This window comes from Palaemon carinicauda, chromosome 6 (assembly GCF_036898095.1).
Source record: "Palaemon carinicauda isolate YSFRI2023 chromosome 6, ASM3689809v2, whole genome shotgun sequence".
Classification (NCBI taxonomy): Eukaryota; Metazoa; Arthropoda; class Malacostraca; order Decapoda; family Palaemonidae; genus Palaemon; species Palaemon carinicauda.
In genome coordinates this window covers 137,152,274-137,171,181 of record NC_090730.1, presented here as the reverse complement: position 1 = coordinate 137,171,181, position 18,908 = coordinate 137,152,274, and positions in this window count along the sequence as shown.

Here is an 18,908-nt window from a genome sequence, read left to right as displayed (position 1 = left end):
AACCGAAAAGCTCACCGGTTAACAGTTAACGGTGAGAAAAACAGACATGTTATTTCAGTTTCTTATCAGTGCGAGGGGAGAGCGAAGATACAAGCATAATACAAACAAAAAATTAAATGTCGTTACTATGTACGATCGTGTGACACACGGTTGGTACAGATTGTTGACAAGAGTTCCAAAGACCTGTGTTTTTGCAAACCAACTCTATTTGTGGTTTATTGATTTTATTGATAGAGATTGTGAGAATTCTTAATTCATGGGAAAGGGGTCCTAAAATAGATGCTAGATATTCATAAATATGTAAAAAAGTCTAATTATTTTCCCTATGTTCAACGTGCATGGTTAGTAATGGTCACGGTTTTAGCCTTGGCTTTGATTCTCATTGTATTTAGAGATTTGTATGTAAAATGTGTACTGGTCTGACGGCAATTGGTGCTATCTTGCTGAGATAAAGGTCATCTTTATTTGCACTTTGAATTTATAATTGTTCCCACCATTGCATTCACTGTGATTCAAAATCTTAAGATACACACCGTCTTCATACTTAAGATTGACAAATATAGCATTTCGTGGAAGGATATTAAGCTCAAGGGTAACACGGTAAGCGAATTTGTGATGTATTGCAATTGATAACTAATTTTTGAAGGATACCGCAACGATTATCAGACTATAACAAAATAACACACAAAAGCAATAATGAAGAGACGCCTAGCTAAACATTCCTTATCTATAAATGCAAATTTAAATAATAACTGTAAAGTCAGTGATGTTTGTTTTTAGCAATGTCGATGGTAAGGGGAATGTAAGAATTCGAGTAAAATTTGCATCAAGACTCTCCAACAGCTTCATTGATCAATTACAGATGCATTTCCAACTACTAAACAATCAAATATATGTCACATTGATTAGAAATAAGAAGTAAAATTAATTTATGACGGATAAATAGTACAGAAAAATATCAAGACAAATTAGTATTTTATGAACAGTTCATGAAATACCTCTGAGTATCTGGAAAGGATACACTATCGATTTTCATTTATGACTTTCCTTTTAAAGAACCAAACGGAAATTAAATTTTGTCATATTTTCCTTTTCCGTTGGAGACAAACATGGCATCCGATGCTTATATATGCAAACAGTAACAGAAACCTTTAGTGTGGTTATTTTGAAAGCTTATCAGATAAACCGAAAGCCGGATATTTGAAAAATTTCACGATAAATCTCTCTCTCTCTCTCTCTCTCTCTCTCTCTCTCTCTCTCTCTCTCTCCCAGTTCATCGATTCCCTATTCTTTTGATGGAAATCTCTCATTACAACGTTTTCAAGACAAAGTTACTGTATATTAGTTCACTGTCTTCCTGGATGACATAACGGAAGTTATTTATGTTATCTGAAATTTTTATTCCTCTACATATTTTACAGATATGTTTGCGCAGCATAAAAAAGCTTTTAGTGTCGTGCTTCTTTGTGAGAGAGAGAGAGAGAGAGAGAGAGAGAGAGAGAGAGAGAGAGAGAGAGAGAGAGAGATTATCTATCGTAACTGCAAAAAAAAAAAAATTAAAATAAATAAATAAAGATTGATGAAATGGTTATAAGTTCTGGTGATGGAATTTTGTTGATATGAGGTCAATGATAATCACTTTAAGTTGTTGACTTGTTTACCTTATATTAAATTAATCCAAAAGTAATGGAGTAAATTTACATATTACTTGTAGTGTCCTTTCATTAGAAACTTGTATCTAGGATTATTATTATTATTATTATTATTATTATTATTATTATTATTGTTATTATTATTATTATTATTATTATTTTTTTTATTATTTATGAGTAACATTTCAATGTACAATGCCTTGCTGCACTTAAAAGGAAAAACTATCCGTAAGTTTTTCAATACTTCTAAACATCCACATATATCGACAAAAGATCACACCAGACTTTTTGTATTCATTGAAAAAAATCTGATTTTCTTTCACGGGCTGCCAGAGTATAGAGCATCTGTCACTATTATCCAGCGTTACCTTATAAATTTTGATATGGGTTAAAAATGAAAATATATTAGATCCTGGTTTTCAGTAACCTATGCACCTAAAAAAAATTTTGGTTTGATTTGACGTATGTGATGAAAGAATAGTATCTATAATGTTAAGAACGCTTAAATAATTAATATAGAATAATTATATTTTAGTGATTTATTTGAAAAGATTGAATAAATTACAACCTAAGTTTTAACCCCGGAATTTCATTGCCAGCAGAGTGGACAGTTGATTACTTAGGATGATTTTCTTTCTTCTTACATAAAAGATAAAAAATATTTGATCAGTGAATCATTACAATTTAGGGGGAATTAAACAGTTTGATACTATACAACCTGTGTGCCAGATTATACATTTGGAATGTTTCATTTTTGAACAAAAAAAAAAATCCAAATCTGTATATGGATCCTAATAACCAATGTCTTTTACGATTACTATAAGTATTACTGCTAGTAATATTACTAATATTATTATCATTATTACTATTGTCAATATCATTTTGTTTATCAATATTCATTATTGTCTTATCATTATTCATATCATTATTATTATCATTATTCATATCATTATTATTATCATTATCATTAATATGTTTATCATCAGGATTAAGTTAACAAAACACAAAAAATGAAAATTTAAATAAATACCAACTCTGACAATTGGCATTTAAAATAAAAAAATAAATATTAGACGTAGGCGTTTTTTTTTTTTTTTTTTTTTTTTTTCAAAATTCTATCCGTAATTGTTTTTCATTGCAAAATGATATCAATCAAAAATAATTTTAATATGTACTACTAATGATAACAGGGACGAGGAAACAAAAAACAAAAAACAATGAAGATAGGAATAATACACTTTTATGTACCTCCATAGAATGGTCAAATTGAACATTCGTAAGTCACCATCTCAACGAACCCGAGGGATTTATTTTTCAAATGGCAAAAGTATAAACTACAAAGTCTTTTGGGTCCAAATTCGAGGGTTTCTTTATATCAGGCAACTCTTTGACAACTAACAAGTTCCAGTTGACCAATGTCGAATTTTTTCTCGGAAGTTTAACCCGCAAAAGGATTTTCTTTCTCACTTCGTAAAGCAGGTCCAGTGCAAGAGTATATAGTCTCATTGTGTCAATGGGGTCACATAAAAAAAGGCTGAGAACTCCAGTAACGAAGTTTCAGTAGAAATCGACAGCCTTATGATCTCAGAAAACTCAAAATAAATCAATCAATCAACATGATACTTTAATCTTCTTGTTTTCATTGTTAATCTCTATGATTCCAATACTATAGAGCTTATGAACAGAAACAAGTTCAAATTATCCAGTTTCTTTCACGTGTAGAACATTTTCACTCCGATATCATCATTGTTCTGTTTTTTTTGTGAAGGTTAAATAATACATGCGCTCAAATGTCTTTACATAATTCAGAACTAAACATAATGGCGTAAAGTGAATAAGACAGTAGACTCTACCTTAGAAAAGAACGATAGTATTGCGTTCTCCGAGGAAGTGGTATAACAGCAATCAGGAAAAGCAGCAGGAAACTAGATATTCCTTAACTTGAGGATAGAGATAAATCAAAAGTTGTCATAAAGGTCAAACCATCTACTGCTTTGGTGGCCGTGTGTTTACAGTTTCATTATTAGGCTCACTTCACACAAGTGCAATGATTCCTCGCGGTTTTGTCCGTGCGGATTGGAAATGTCTCCTAATCAGCAAAAAATTTCCGTAGGGAGAAAAATCCGCTCGCGTGGCTAAATTCACATGAAATTATTTTTTACACACATGAACATTTTCGCTGGTTAGGAGGCTACACTGGAACTGCGTGTGTTAGCGGTGCACGCGGCTAGTAAATCACTGCCGCTCGGAATTTCTCCGAGTGGGCAACGTGTGAAGGATATCGTTGATCTTCATTAATTCCAAATTTGAGAAGCATCAAACCATTCGGTTGAAAACAATCTTAATGTCGGCCTTTCTGTCATCAATCCTAGGTTCGTTTACCTATCTCACTTTCGTAAGGATTGCAATTTATCTTATTATAATGAGGAACACTACTAATGAAATCGATAAAAGGGTTTGTGGTGATGGGAAGGTGGGTATTACTACTATAGTAAATTCTTTTTAGTGAGCCAGATTTGCACCGATTCGCCGGGGTGCCCTTTTAGCTCGGAAAAGTTTCCTACTCGCTGATTGGTTAGGCAAGATAATTCATACCAATCAGATATCAGGAAACTTTTCCGGGCTAAAAGGGCACCGCTGCGAGTTAGTGCAAATGCGCCTCATTATAAAAAATGAGTATAGGTAAATCATTTAGTCAAACAGAGAGGAAATAGTATATGAGTTGGAACAGATCAAGGCTGCCTAAATTAAAAAATTCTTTATATAAATAAGAAAAAAAGGGAAATTTCATAAATGATTTACTTTTTCAGATCAAAGGCCCGAAGAAATAAGGAAAACGAAATTGGAAGGAAGGAGTTTGGGTTTTAATAAAAAAGAATAGGAGCAAAATGTAAGGAAAATCAGAAATACGTCAATATGGCTGGTCAAATTAAGGGATCTCAAATAGCATTTATAAAGCACCGATTAAATTACAATACAATTAGTTACACGAAAAATGGAACCTGATCACAAACAGACCACTTGCCTGCTAGAGACCGAAGAATATTAATTATCGGCACTTTAACTGTAGGGGAACTATATCTTATTGTCAAAACTCTATAGAGATAACTATTCGAATACAATTTAGGCTTAAAAAATAGACGTATACTTTTATAGTCTTATTTTCTTACATGTCGATCCATTGCAAGCTCTATTAATTTTAGAATAAAAAGATATTTTTTTATTGTACATAAAATAACTCCCTTTGTGGCTGAAACTATGAATTACAATTAAGGGTATTTGAAAACTCATTACATCGTGCGACTGTTACGAACACTTACAGGCTTCTGAAGTATCAGATAGTTTTGCACTTTGAGATTAAAACTTGAATACTCTCTCTCTCTCTCTCTCTCTCTCTCTCTCTCTCTCTCTCTCTCTCTCTCTCTCTCTCTGTCTGTCTGTCTGTCTCTCTCTCTCTCTCTCTCTCTCTCTCTCTCTCTCTCTCTCTCTCTCTCTCTCTCTCTCAATTATATATACAAGAGGAACTATTTACTTATTCAAACCACCCCCAGCATACTTTACAAACTTTAAATTCCCGGATACTGACATTCTTCCGCGTTGAGAATATTCCCTAAAGTTCAGAGTTTTATCAGAAAAGTCAGCAGGGGTCTCTTCGGTAATAGAATGTATTATAATATTACATCATGTAATATATACTATATTATGATAAATGCATTACAATATAAAGTAGTGTTACATAATATAATATAATATACAATATAATATAATATGATATAATATCATATAAATCATGGATAAATTAACTTTATGAATTACTTCATGTAGATTTTTTCCCACCAAAGTACAAATATTCAGATAATATTGACCTGAATCACTGGTCTGGATACTCAGGAACTGTTGGATGGAGAAATCTTTCCTAGGATATTATATTACTCTCCAAACTTAACAGATTTAATATAAATTATAAGTTTATTTTGAGAATTACTACAAAATTACTCTATCGAAAAGGCAAACTAAATAATATTGTAAGCAAAACCGGATCGAAAATCAATCTGCAGAAAATCGAATCGGTTCTGAACCTGAAATTAAATACTTCATAAACAGAAGAGCAATTTAAAACGATTTTAAACCCCATATTTACGAAAGGAAACTGAATTTCATGAATCATGGTTATCTTGATTTAATGGTCAATTGAGTATGATAGAAACGGTGATAAATCTCGATCAATAGGTACAGATATTTGATATTTAAGACAAATCAATCAAACACCAAGAACTGGGTGGGGGGGGGGGGGAAGAAAAGGGTTAGTTAGCCCAAGCCACCATGTGCAGAAGTTGTAATAAAATAGAGAAACTGTACTTCGTGAGTAAACATGTATGGAGAAATAGTATTTTAGCTTTAAAATCGTAATATATTTAAAAAAGGGAGAAATTTAAAGGTGGAAAACACTGCGGAATCATTGGGGAAAGTAATAAACATAATTTCCCAATGATATGGAATAGGAAAGAGTACATTCAGATAAATCTCTAGGCAGCAAGTGTTTACGAAACGAAGAAGTTAACAGACCAAAAATAATTTCTGCTTTTTGGGGAAGATGGGGTGGTGGCTATACCTGGCGCAATATGAAAGGGAAAGCATTTCAGAAGTGGCTAGACAAAACGATTGGTTTAGACGTCGATTATGAACAGCAGAGGCGAGTCCTGAAGACCGACCATGTAAAAACATAACCAGTGACTAAGATCCTCTGCATCCAAGATAAGACCAGGGAGGACAAGGCTTTGGCTGCTGATAGCTCAGGATGAAGGCTTATAGTTTCACCCAAACCAAACCCCAACTCCTAAAGTCCCATTGACGAAGGTTGTTAACACTAACGAAACATATCGGACTTTGAGTTTGAGCGGCTCTCGAACTCCAGGCCCACGGGATGGGAGTTAAGAATGTTTTCACTATAATGTAGTAAACGGTTAGATAAAGGTACGAGAGAAAATTACACATCAGGATATAAAAGTAATGTATAATTTCCTTTCTATATTAACCAATTATAAGAATAAAAGATTTAATCTGCGAGAGATGTTTCCAGAAAGAACATTCTTTAAGATTCCTTAAAAACATGTCATTCGCGATATGGCTTTTAACATGAAGGGTAAATGCATAGAACTAAGTCGAGTGGGTTATCAGAGAAAATAAAAACTCTCAATGGCCCTTGAAATATTGCTGACGTGGAACAAATGATGACCCATAACTCCAAAGATGAGAGGGAAGAAGGACAAGCAATTACTAAAAGTTAATGAGACGATAACGCTCAAAGGAAATTCCCAGCAATGTCCTTTCACAAATGAGGTCGAATGCTGTCAGACATATAAATGCTGATCTCATTCTTCTGGGGATGTAATGGTCGCCTGAGTCAGCAGATCGATTTGGCAGTATGTCTTAAGTAAAAGAAAAAAGTTATTATGATGGTATGTTCAATTCAAATAAAAAACGCACAGACATAGGAAGTTCATCTGATAAACACTATTGGAGAACTATCATTTTATTAAAAAAACTGTTCTGAGTAACGATGGCATTAGGAAAGGAACATAAGAAATTACCAAATGAAGATTTCAAACCAAATGAACTCAGAAAGAGGGAATGTAGGAACCTTATGGGAAAGTACTCTTGTTGTGAAATATCATACCTTTTATCCAAAGGGAAAGGGGGATTTTCCATTGCAAATAAGTTACCATAAGGTATTTAAATTAAATTAATTTATTCCCTATCACTAGAGAATAACATACGGTAAACAGAAATTATTCACTTTGCATCACAATTAGTTCACAAAACATATATTCTAAATGATATATTCTTACAAAGACCCGGTGTTCTGGATTGTGAAACTCGTAGAAATTAATAGATATATGGAAGAAGTACATAACACAGTATACAAGTAAAAAGAAACTTATTTTGGTGTGATAGAACAGTCTAGCCAAGTCTTGGTATAGCCAATCCTTCCTGGAAAAAGCCGTTTAAAAACAATGAAAGTGCTGTTATTACTAATAGATACCCATAGAATGAAACAACAGAGAGAGAGAGAGAGAGAGAGAGAGAGAGAGAGAGAGAGAGAGAGAGAGAGAGAGAGAGAGAGAGTGCAAGTATTCCTTTTGCTATTTTAGGAACACAGATTACATTTCAAGTTTATGCAATAAAAGAGTATAGGGGAACAGTGAACACTAATTAACCCTAATAAAAAATAAAATATATCACGTGACTTAGTTTGCCAAAATTTTAATTCCTATAAAGTAGGAAAAATTAATCATAATACTGACTTATTTCAGCAAAAAAAAAAAAAAAAAAAAAAAAAAAAATCCGCATAACATAATGAATGCGTTTAAGCGATTGATAACGATTAAGAGAATTAAACTCTTTTTATGAATGACACATTATTTATCATGAAAAAAAAATAAAACCCCAAAAGCAATAATACAATTTCGGAACACAAATAAAATATGTACAGAAATGGGAAAATATAAGAAAAAATATGCAGGAAAGGATGTCGGAAAACCAGAACAATTCAAGGAAGGGAAAGAAATAAAGTTGAAAATGTGTTATGAAAAACATCGAGGAAAGTGTTAAAATGAACGAGAAATATTTGGATGTGGGAACAATGTAAAATAGATATGAAACAAAAGACTTATTGATGTTGCGCCGAATATAGAATAACGTCTGAACCTTAAGAAAAATAAAGAAAAATCAACTCACCTTTTGGTCGCACATCTTCAGAAGGTAAAATTTACAGGTGATATTTTCTTCTTATTCGTATTGATTATATAATTAAGACATGATTAAATACTATAGAAGAAGACAACAGAATTTACACGACCTTCGCCATTAGGAACAGAAAAAAGAAAAAGAAAATAAACAACTTGGAAATAAAATGAGGTTACCATACATTAGGATGGCTCTTTAACACTCGTGAATAATGTACAACTATTTTCACAAACTTCTGCGAAAGAAATTCCTACTTTTACTTTACTTCCGTTAGACTGAATTTGCTACTTGATATTTCGTCGTAACTTGACGTAAGAATTTACATTTCTTGTCTACTCCCCTTAATTTTATGTACAAATATGCATGTATCGAGTACGTCAGAAAAAATACTTAATTCTTTAAACGACCTATTTCAATTTGCTTATTTTTTTAATTCATCTTTTGTAATTACTTTTATTCTATTCTTCATTTACCTAGTATCAATTTACTTTATTTGTCTAAATTAATCTTTTGCAAAAACTTCCGTTTCTTGCTTGCAATGTTCCTTGGTTGTCTCAGACAATCATCTATCGAAAATTAAATCTTTCGTAAAAGGTAAATGTAAATTAGAAGGAAAAAATTACTGGAAGATTGAAAGAAAATTGTTTTTATGACTTTTTAAAAGGGATAATATACAAAGCTAATCTATGTTTCAATTCAAACCAATATCTATCCTTTCTAAAACTCCTTATCCTAATAATAACTCATTTTTGTCTCTTCAATTTTAAGTAAATTAAAAATTCAACACTTGTATAATTAACATATATTCTTATATGTAATTGATCAAAGAGTATAGAAATCTTATAAAATCCGATAACAAATCCCATTTGTGGTGTGTGTATGTCTGAGTGTCTGTCTAATTAAGCCACTTTCAGTAACAGGAATAGCTCGATAGAAAACCCGCATATGAATTACAGTATCATCAATATTTAATCTGCATGAACCCCATGTACTATAAACCTTTCCCAGCATTAGCAATTCCTCATATCTAAACAAAAGGCTTACCATTAGGGTTTCGAGCAACCCTTCTTCATTTAAATATACTGCACATCTAATAACTGTCCATCGCAACTGACGACGACATTTTTATTTCCTCAAAGAAGGAAGAACTAAGTCCTTGCCATGCGAAATTATTAGGGTGAGATGACTGCTTTTGCAAGAGCATAAACTCACACATTTGATCAACAGCCCAATGTTAAAGGGTAAGGGATACCTCGATAAATACCAGATGGCATCACTACAGAGGACTGCCAAAGAATCTCGAAAGAAATGTCAATACTATCCAGTATCCAATGTATAAAGGTACATCCTCAAAGAAACCATCGAGTCCTCGTATCAAGAGATAAAAGGGTAATTTAAGTAATGTATTCATCTTGAAAAGATGTGGTTGACCATAATGGACTACATGATTAGTGAATTAGCTGACAATTGTTATGCAGAAGTGCAATGACCGACTCTCAATGCTGTCATAGATTTATCTTATTAGACGAGATGGTGGGACGTAGAGTCGTTCTTGAAACCTAGAATAGGTAGTAGGTTGGCCAGGGCACCAGCCACCCGTTGAGATACTACCGCTAGAGAGTTATGGGGTCCTTTGACTGGCCAGACAGTACTACATTGGATCCTTCTCTCTGGTTACAGTTCACTTTTCCTTTGCCTACACATACACCGAATAGTCTGGCATATTCTTTACAGATTCTCCTCTGTCCTCATAAACCTGACAATACTGAGATTACCAAACAATTCTTCTTCACCCTAGGGGTTAACTACTGCGCTGTAATTGTTCAGTGGCTACTTGGCTTTTGGTAAGGGTAGAAGAGACTCTTTAGCTATGGTAAGCAGCTCTTCTAGGAGAAGGACACTCCAAAATCAAACCATTGTTCTCTAGTCTTGGGTAGTGCCATAGCCTCTGTACCATGGTCTTCCACTATCTTGGGTTAGAGTTCTCTTGCTTAAGGGTACACTCGAGCACACGATTCTATCTAATTTCTCTTCCTCATGTTTTGTTAAAGTTTTTATAGTTTATATAGGAGATATTTATTTTAATATTATTCTTAAAATATTTATTTTTTCCTTGTTTTCTTTCCTTACTGGGCTATTTTCCCCGTTGGAGCCTCTGGGATTACAGCATTCTACTTTTCCAACTAGGGGTGTAACTTAGCATATAATAATAATAATAATAATAATAATAATAGAGTTAATTTGTCAGTGAGGAACAGTATTCATGGGCCATTATATAATGATGTGGCTGTCCTGTTAAAGAAAATGCAACACGTCCCCACACCAACAAACATTCCGCACTGTATAATTCACATCTAGTTTCCATCTTCCAAGATATTAAGGACCTTTTCCTGTAAGACCTCAGTCAATCAATCCTGTACGACCTTATATCCATCTACCTTCTGTACATTCCTCTATCCAAATATCATCCTCCATCCTTTCTATATATCAAACCCTACAAAATTAAAGAGAGAGAGAGAAAAAAAAAAGACAGTACAATTATACGCACCTTGAGTATTTATATCATAACGGAAAGGAGACTATTTTTACTTTTCCAATAGAAAACGGAGAACCTAATGGGAAAAAAAGAAAAAAAGAAAAACAAGGAAATGTTTAACATGAAAAAAGTGATGGCATTAAAAAGAGCAGATGAAGGGGTCAAGCAATACAGAACGTGGGTAAAGATAAAGACTAAATAGAGGAGATAAAAGAAAGAAGGGGAAAATGAAAAGCAAACAGAGGGGAATTAGAAACTGAGGCTCTCTAGACGAAAAACAAATAAAGGAGTGGATGCTTTAATGATTAACAACTGAAACAAATAACGATTATTTGGAATGACAAAAATATTGCAATGAAATGCATAGTTGGTATTCGTTCATATTTGCCTAAACAATTTTCATTTGGATTGTTGCTTCTTGTGCGAGGTTCGCTTCAGGAAACAACTTTAATGATTTTGTGAAACGTTAACATAACGCAAATCTATGTTAGTAAGAAAGGAAACAGCTGTAACCATGAGCCACGAACACTAAGCGAGGAGCATTTACTGCATCATTGTTGGAAGCATTTCAGTCTTGAAATGAATATTTACTCTATTAATCTGTTCCATAAAAATGCAAGTTTATTGAAGTAAAACAACAATTGATTATCAAAAAAATGAAAAATTAGTTTTGGACAAGTATTATTAGACTGAAAGCCCGACGTGAGATTATTTTTTTTTTATCAAAACAGACCTACTAAGTAGTCATCAATTTACGTTTCTTGTAACCACAAATAAGTTCAAACTTGAAGACGTGGAGACCGCTAAAATCAAGGGAAAAAACAACTACAACAATAAAAAGTATTTCGGTTAGAAGAAGAGAGAGAGAGAGAGAGAGAGAGAGAGAGAGAGAGAGAGAGAGAGAGAGAGAGAGAGAGAGAGAGAGAGAGAGAGAGAGAGAGAGAGAGAGATAAAGTATTATTTTTACATTCCTATTCAGTGAATCCATCAGATTGATGTACCCTTTTCGTAAAAATACTTAAGCCTTGAAACGATGGGCGATCACCATTTAAATGTTTTTGAGATAAATCTAAACATATACGATTCAATATACTTCAACTCACGTGGATTTTAATTCTTTGTAACAAGATGCATTGCTGCTGCAATAAGAGATATCTAGAGGTTTGCTATTTCGTATTTGGTGACTGATTATCTTTTATCTTTCCAGCCTCTCAATAGAGGTTTTATGATCAATTTCAAAGACGTATTACAATACGAAGAATTCCCCAACATTTTTACTCGCCTTAAAATAACAAAACTTCATATTGCAATATTCGCATTTATTCTGTAAAAGTTCCATTTACTTAGACGGTATATAGAAAAAGGAAGCAATTAAGGTAAGGTATAATTTTTAAATCAAGTAATGACTAATCCAGTTATGCCTCTTAAAACCCTCTCCGAATAGGTTATTCATGCGAAGTATAAGGTTGATGCGACAGAATTTCAAAAAGTAAACAATGGATTTTAACAATAAAAAACACTGAAAATATCAAAACAGAGAGAGAGAGAGAGAGAGAGAGAGAGAGAGAGAGAGAGAGAGAGAGAGAGAGAGAGAGAGAGAGAGAGAGAAATCTATCAGCACGCAGATTCTACAATTCCATCTTTCACTTCAATGGATTTAGAAAGAAACATACGAAAAGACAGCTAGAAATAAACTATAAAAAAACTATATTTCCTTTTACTTGTATATCGTATTCATTCACACGTAATAAAACTCACTAGAACCCAATTTTACGCAAATTAAATTTTCATTTGTTTTTCTATTAAGATGATAATTAGCGACCGGAAATTTATCAAAATATCAATGGTATAATATACCCTACTATCCAATAAAGCTTTTTAATTTCTGGATAATTCTAAAAACTTTCTATAATGATATTTCAGTTGCAACGTTGCTTTGTTTTAAGGTCACCTTTGATAAAATCATGAAAGAGATCTTTCACATTAGAGTACAATCTTGGTAAGAACCATATCAGTGCTTAACAATAATGCTAGCAGTGCTGCTATATTATTATTTTTGTAATGAGACTATCTTTCACCAGTACTGATAGTGCGATTTTCCTTTATGTATAGTAGTTCGGTTCTTATATTATTGCAATGTCTTATTTTTCCATAATTATAACCCACTTAAACTGTGCTACGCTTTGTAAGGTGTATTGTCACGTATGGTTGTAATGTTAATTTTTTTCTAAACACTCATAAGTTTTGCATCAATGGCGTGACTTGCTCAAATAGCAAAGCAGACTATTACCTCGCAGCCATCCGCAAAGACAATTTCCTGGTAATTTCTGATTGGCTTTGCGACCAAGGGATATGTCCCAATAGCGTATGAAGCCCTCAAAACATACCTCCTGGAGCAGTACTCACCATCGCCAGCCGCTCGTATAGCCAAGCTTTTTTAGCGCTCTCAGTAACCATTGGGTGACCAAAAGGCTTCGCTCGCCGTGCAACAAAAAAGTCTTGTAATCCGGTACCACAAGTGTACCTTTGTCGCCAATGAAGTATCGTTCTTGAAGGTTTAAAGGCCTCTTATGAATGGCAGATGGAAGGGACAGTGACATTACCCTATCAAGCAGGTCAATGCCCTTGAGACTGACCAAATATACATATCAGCATCCAAACCCCCTCTCCATCCAGGCTTTGACCAGGGAGGTCCCGGCAATGGCTGCTGATGATTCAGCAGATAGACCTATTGGCTCCACCAAACACCCCATCCTTAGCTCACAAGGATGATGAGGTTGTAGTGAAAAAAGGAACTAACGAGTTTGAGCGGAACTTGAACCCCAGTCTGGCAATCGCTGTGCGAGGACGCTACTACCAGGTCACGACATCACTCTTGAAGGAATCCACCACATCCCTAAGATGGCATCAGCTGTTCACAACTTTCCCGCGACCTCGACCGTCAAAGCACTTCTGCATCGGGAAGAATACCCTGCCAACTGTTGCTGCTGTCACCTTCCCCATGCCTCATGCCCCTCTCTCTCTCTGTCCACTGATGCCAGTAACGTCGCTATTGATGCAGTATTTGTGCAGGTGTTCTGCGGCTCTCCCGACCCATTGGCCTTCTTCAGTAGACAACTGTCCAAAGCAGAATCTGGCAACTCCACCTTCAACCACGAATTGCAAGCGGTGCATTTGGCTGTCTGTCACTTTTGCCACTTCTTAGAGGGTACGTCTTTTGTCATTTACATGAAGCACATGCCTCTGGTGCAGGCCATTACTTGATAGTCCAACGCCTGTTCTGCCAATCAACACCGACACCTCTCCGCCGTGGCTGAATACAACTGCACCCTTTAACACATCCCTTGGAAAGATAATCTCGTTGCCGAAACCCTGTTAAGAAACAAATTGGTCGCCATTCACCTGGGATTGGATTACAACACCTTGACAGAAGCCCAACGAAAAGAATCTGAGTACCACGAGTGCAGGATATCCTGCACATCCCTCCGTTGGGAAGATGGTACTCTCCTCTGTGATGTCAATACTGGTAGGCTGTGACCGCCCATACCTGCCTCATGTGCTGACAGATGTTTGATTTTACCCATAGCCTCTCACATCCCCCGTGCCAATCTACTGTATAGAGACTGAAGATGAAGTTCATTTGGCACTGCATTACTAAGGATGCCAAGGATTGGGTCCACACCAGTGCTTCATGCCAAGTTTCAAAAGTACATCAACACACGGATTCAGCAGTGGGCACCTTTCCTCAACTTTGTTTTCCCCACATTCACCTCGATGTTGTAGGTCCCCTACCCACATCACAAGGATACTGTTACCCGTTTACCGTCACTGACTGCTTCACTCATTGGCCATCCCAATGCAAATGGCAACATCTGCCTCATTACATCCATCATACTCTCGGGGTGGATTGTAAGATTTGATACCCCTGAGCACATTACTTTTGACAGGGATACCACTTTCACTTCTCAATTGTTGATATCATTAGCGAATCTCCTGGGCATTGCCCTACATCAGACAACCACCTTCACCTCTGGAGCCAACGGAATGGTTAAACATTTTCATCGCACCCTCAAAGCAGCTTTGATGTTCTGCTGCAATGTCTCCAACTGGTTTACTCAGCTTTCCTGGGTCCCCCTGGGACAAGGTACCACTGCTATAGATGGCCTGTATGTCTCGCCAGCTGAAATGGTGTATGGCCAACCGTCCTTGCATTAATTATTCCGTCTGAAACCTCCTCCGGCAATCTCCAGTGCCTATGCCATGTTGAGGGAAAATTTACTCCATGCTGCCAGACTTCCAACCCGCCCGTGAAGCAACAAATACCGACAAACTTCCACACGGCAAAACCCATTTTCTTGCAATGACACTAGCAAGCCACAGCTAATGTCCCCTTACAGGGGCCCTTTCCTTGTGATCCGTCCCACACTGAAGGCTGTTTTAATTAAAACTCGTAGAAAAGAAAACTATTGATCGCCTAAAACCTGCATATCTTTTGTTAGATGACTCGCCTACAAAGTGACTCTCAAGAACTGGGAGCCCTATTTCACAAGTGACTTCTTTAGGGGGCAGCCATATACCGCACATGTTTCATACATGCTTGTACACCGTAATGTTATTGCTTCTTTCTTTTCATCTCTTGCTCTCTCCCGCACTTTTAAGAGAAAACAGTTTAAGCTTGTTATCGCATGTTTTAAATTGTTTGAATTTTCTGTTATTCTTCCTGTCAACTTGTTTTCTAGTTGAATAAACTTCACTTGCATTCACCTCGCCTCTATGTTAATAACTAACAGCCACCTTGCACAATTGATGAAAAAAAAAAACAATAACGTTACAGTGTACGAGCGTCTATGAAACACATGCGGTACAATGCTGTTTCAGAGGCAGCAGTGAAGATGACAATGTAATTATTCCTTTTTGGAGTAATAGAAAGCGATTGCATTTCAGGTATATAAATACAACAAAACAGGTAAAAGAGCTTCTTATACTATAATAAATTAAATAATGAGAGTGTCATGAATCTATATCTACTGTATGTATTTTTCCATTGAGAGAGGCATTCTAAATAAAATTGGCAATAAAAATTCCAAAAAAAAGAAAAGAGTAATAAAAGCTTATTCATGAAATAATTCTTAAAAATATACATGAAACTCCTTATATATGTAACTGCGACTTAGTTTTCTATCGCCGGTGGCCAAAGTACAATGATTGCGGTAATTTTGTAACATCAGAAAGGAAACGAACTTTAAATATTTCATTATATTTTTCTTCCTATTTAAATAAAAAATTTCTTCATCTCGATATTTTCTTGTGTTAGTGACAGCGTAATTTGCATAAGAAGTTCTCAGTTCGAATGAATATGAAAATGAAATGAGTGGAAGTCTTGCAAGACGAAAAGAACTGGGTCAAGAAAGGAGTGAATAAAAACTTCAAAGAAAATTATGAACGATGAATAAACGGACAAAAAACGAAGGTCAATGTGTTAATAAAGATAAGATAAGAAAGAAAAAAAAGGAATAGTAATAATTATGTTGGAAATAAAAGAGCAACTTATAAGGGAAAATGAAATATTTAAAAGTCAACAGGATGATATACAGTATATGATAATTTGAAAAAAAGGGTTTCCAATACTATAAGGAATTCAACTTAAAAATAAATAAGTTCTACTGCGACTGTAAAATCCTTTGGGGGGGGGGGGGGCATAGTATAGAAAGGACACGATTTATTAGGGTATTTGTAAATAAGCAGCCTCATTTTCCTATAAAGTTAAATTATTGATAATGAAATAAAGTACCAAGTATCGTTAACAGAGTGATTTTGGAGTGTGGTGAAATGGTGAAGTGATAATTTGTGCACACGTGGATGCCATCTGGATTCCCTTCAGGTTGGCTTCATCGCAAGTTCTTTGGATTCCTGACAATCAGAAGGAGGATAGCATATCCAATTACGTTCAAGAAGACAACGGAAGAGACTCCAACACGAAGAGTATATATTTCGTTGAAATAGAAGCAAAAACAAAAGCAAGCACACATGCAAGGTGAACGCACAATGATTTAATAACATGGACGACTGGAAAATTGTTACTGTGACAAAACTTGTTTCGTGGCATGTTCGAAAATTTTTGATTTGTAAATCAAGAGAATATCTCATAATTCTTTGTGAACTCAAGGAAAGAGAACAGAAAAGCATTCGTCAAATGGCGTACAGGTCGAAGTGATTATTAACATATAAGAATAGCAATATCTTATTCCCAATTCATCAAGATTTAATATTGCATTCAGCTCATCTGAAACAGCTATTTCGATAAAGAAATGAAACATGCCAAACTAATGCCTCCTTTTCCTTTCCGAAACAAAGTTTATACGTTAACGACAGATTACCAAAAAAACACCAGTTAAGCCAATTACCTGCTTTGAAAGGGCACCGATGAAAAGCTTATTTACGTCGTCTTTACACAAAGCTTTTAAGTTGCTAGGTTTTTCTCTTGATAATGCATTTAAAATATTTTTTAAAGGAAAAGCAATAGAAGTGAGAAAATAAGATGAGTTACTTATTTTATTTCTTATAATCGTAAGCTGATTCAAATTTAATAATTGAATCAAGAGTACAATAGACAATAGGGCGCACGCACGCACACACACATATCTATCTATCTACGTATCTATCTGTCTATCTATATATCTATCTATCTATCTATCTACACACACACACACACACACACACATATATATATATATATATATATATATATATATATATATATATATATATCATATAAATGCATATATCACACGTATTTATGTTTATATATACGTATATGCTTGAATGGTTAGTGAGATAGTTTAATATCTGTTTTAGATTCTCAATGGTACCAGTGGACTGGGTGTGTGCGTGTATTGTTCCGCTTTACAAAGGTAAGGGAGACGTTTATGAGTGTTGTAATTCTAGAGGTATTAGTTTGTTGATTGTGTTTGGAAAAATGTATGGTAGAGTTTTGATTAACAGGATTAAGGATAAAACAGAGGATGCAATCTCAGATTTGCAGGCTACTTTTAGGAGAGGTAGGGGATGTATGGATCAAGTTTTTACAGTCAGGCAGATATGGGAGAAATATTTAGCAAAAGATAAGGAGGTGTATGTTGCGTTTATGGATATGGAGAAAGCTTAAGATAGAGTTGATAGGGAAAGGATGTGGAACGTGATGAAGTTATATGGAATTGGTGGAAGGTTGTTGCAAGCTGTGAAGAGTTTATACATAGGCAGTAAAGCATGTGCTTGGATAGGAAATGAAGTAAGTAAGTGGTTTCTAGTGAGAGTGGGGCTAAGACTAGGATGTGTGATGCTCCCATGGTTGTTCAATTTACTTGTTAAGGGAGTTGTAAAAGAGGTGAATGCTCGAGTGTTTGGTCGAGGATTGAAACTGATAGATGAGATTGATCATGAGTGGGAGGTGAATTAATTTTTGTTTATGTATGATACTTTATTAGTTGCAGACTTAGAAAGGCTTGTGAGAGAAGGAAGTTGAGACTTAATGTGGGTAAGAGTAAGGTTATGAGATGCACGAGAAGGTAGGGAGGCGCTAGATTGAATGTCATGTTGAATGGAGGGTTACTTGAGGAAGTGGATCAGTTCAAGTACTTGGGGTCTGTTGTTGCTGCAAATGGTGGAGTGGAAGCAGATCATGTACGTCAAAGAAAGAATGAAGAATGTAAAGTGTTGGAGGCAGCGAAGGGAGTGGTAAAGAATAGAGGGTTAGGAATGAATGTAAAGAGGGTTCTGTATGAGAAAGTGATTGTACCAAATGTGATGTAAGGATTAGAGGTGTGGGGGATGGAAGTGATGGAGAGCAGAAAATTAATGTTTTTAAGATAAAGTGTCTGAGGAGTATGGCTGGTGTATAGAAACTAGATAGGGTTGGGAACGAAGTAGTAAGGGTGAGAACGGGTGTAAGAAATTAATTAGCAGCTACAGTGGAT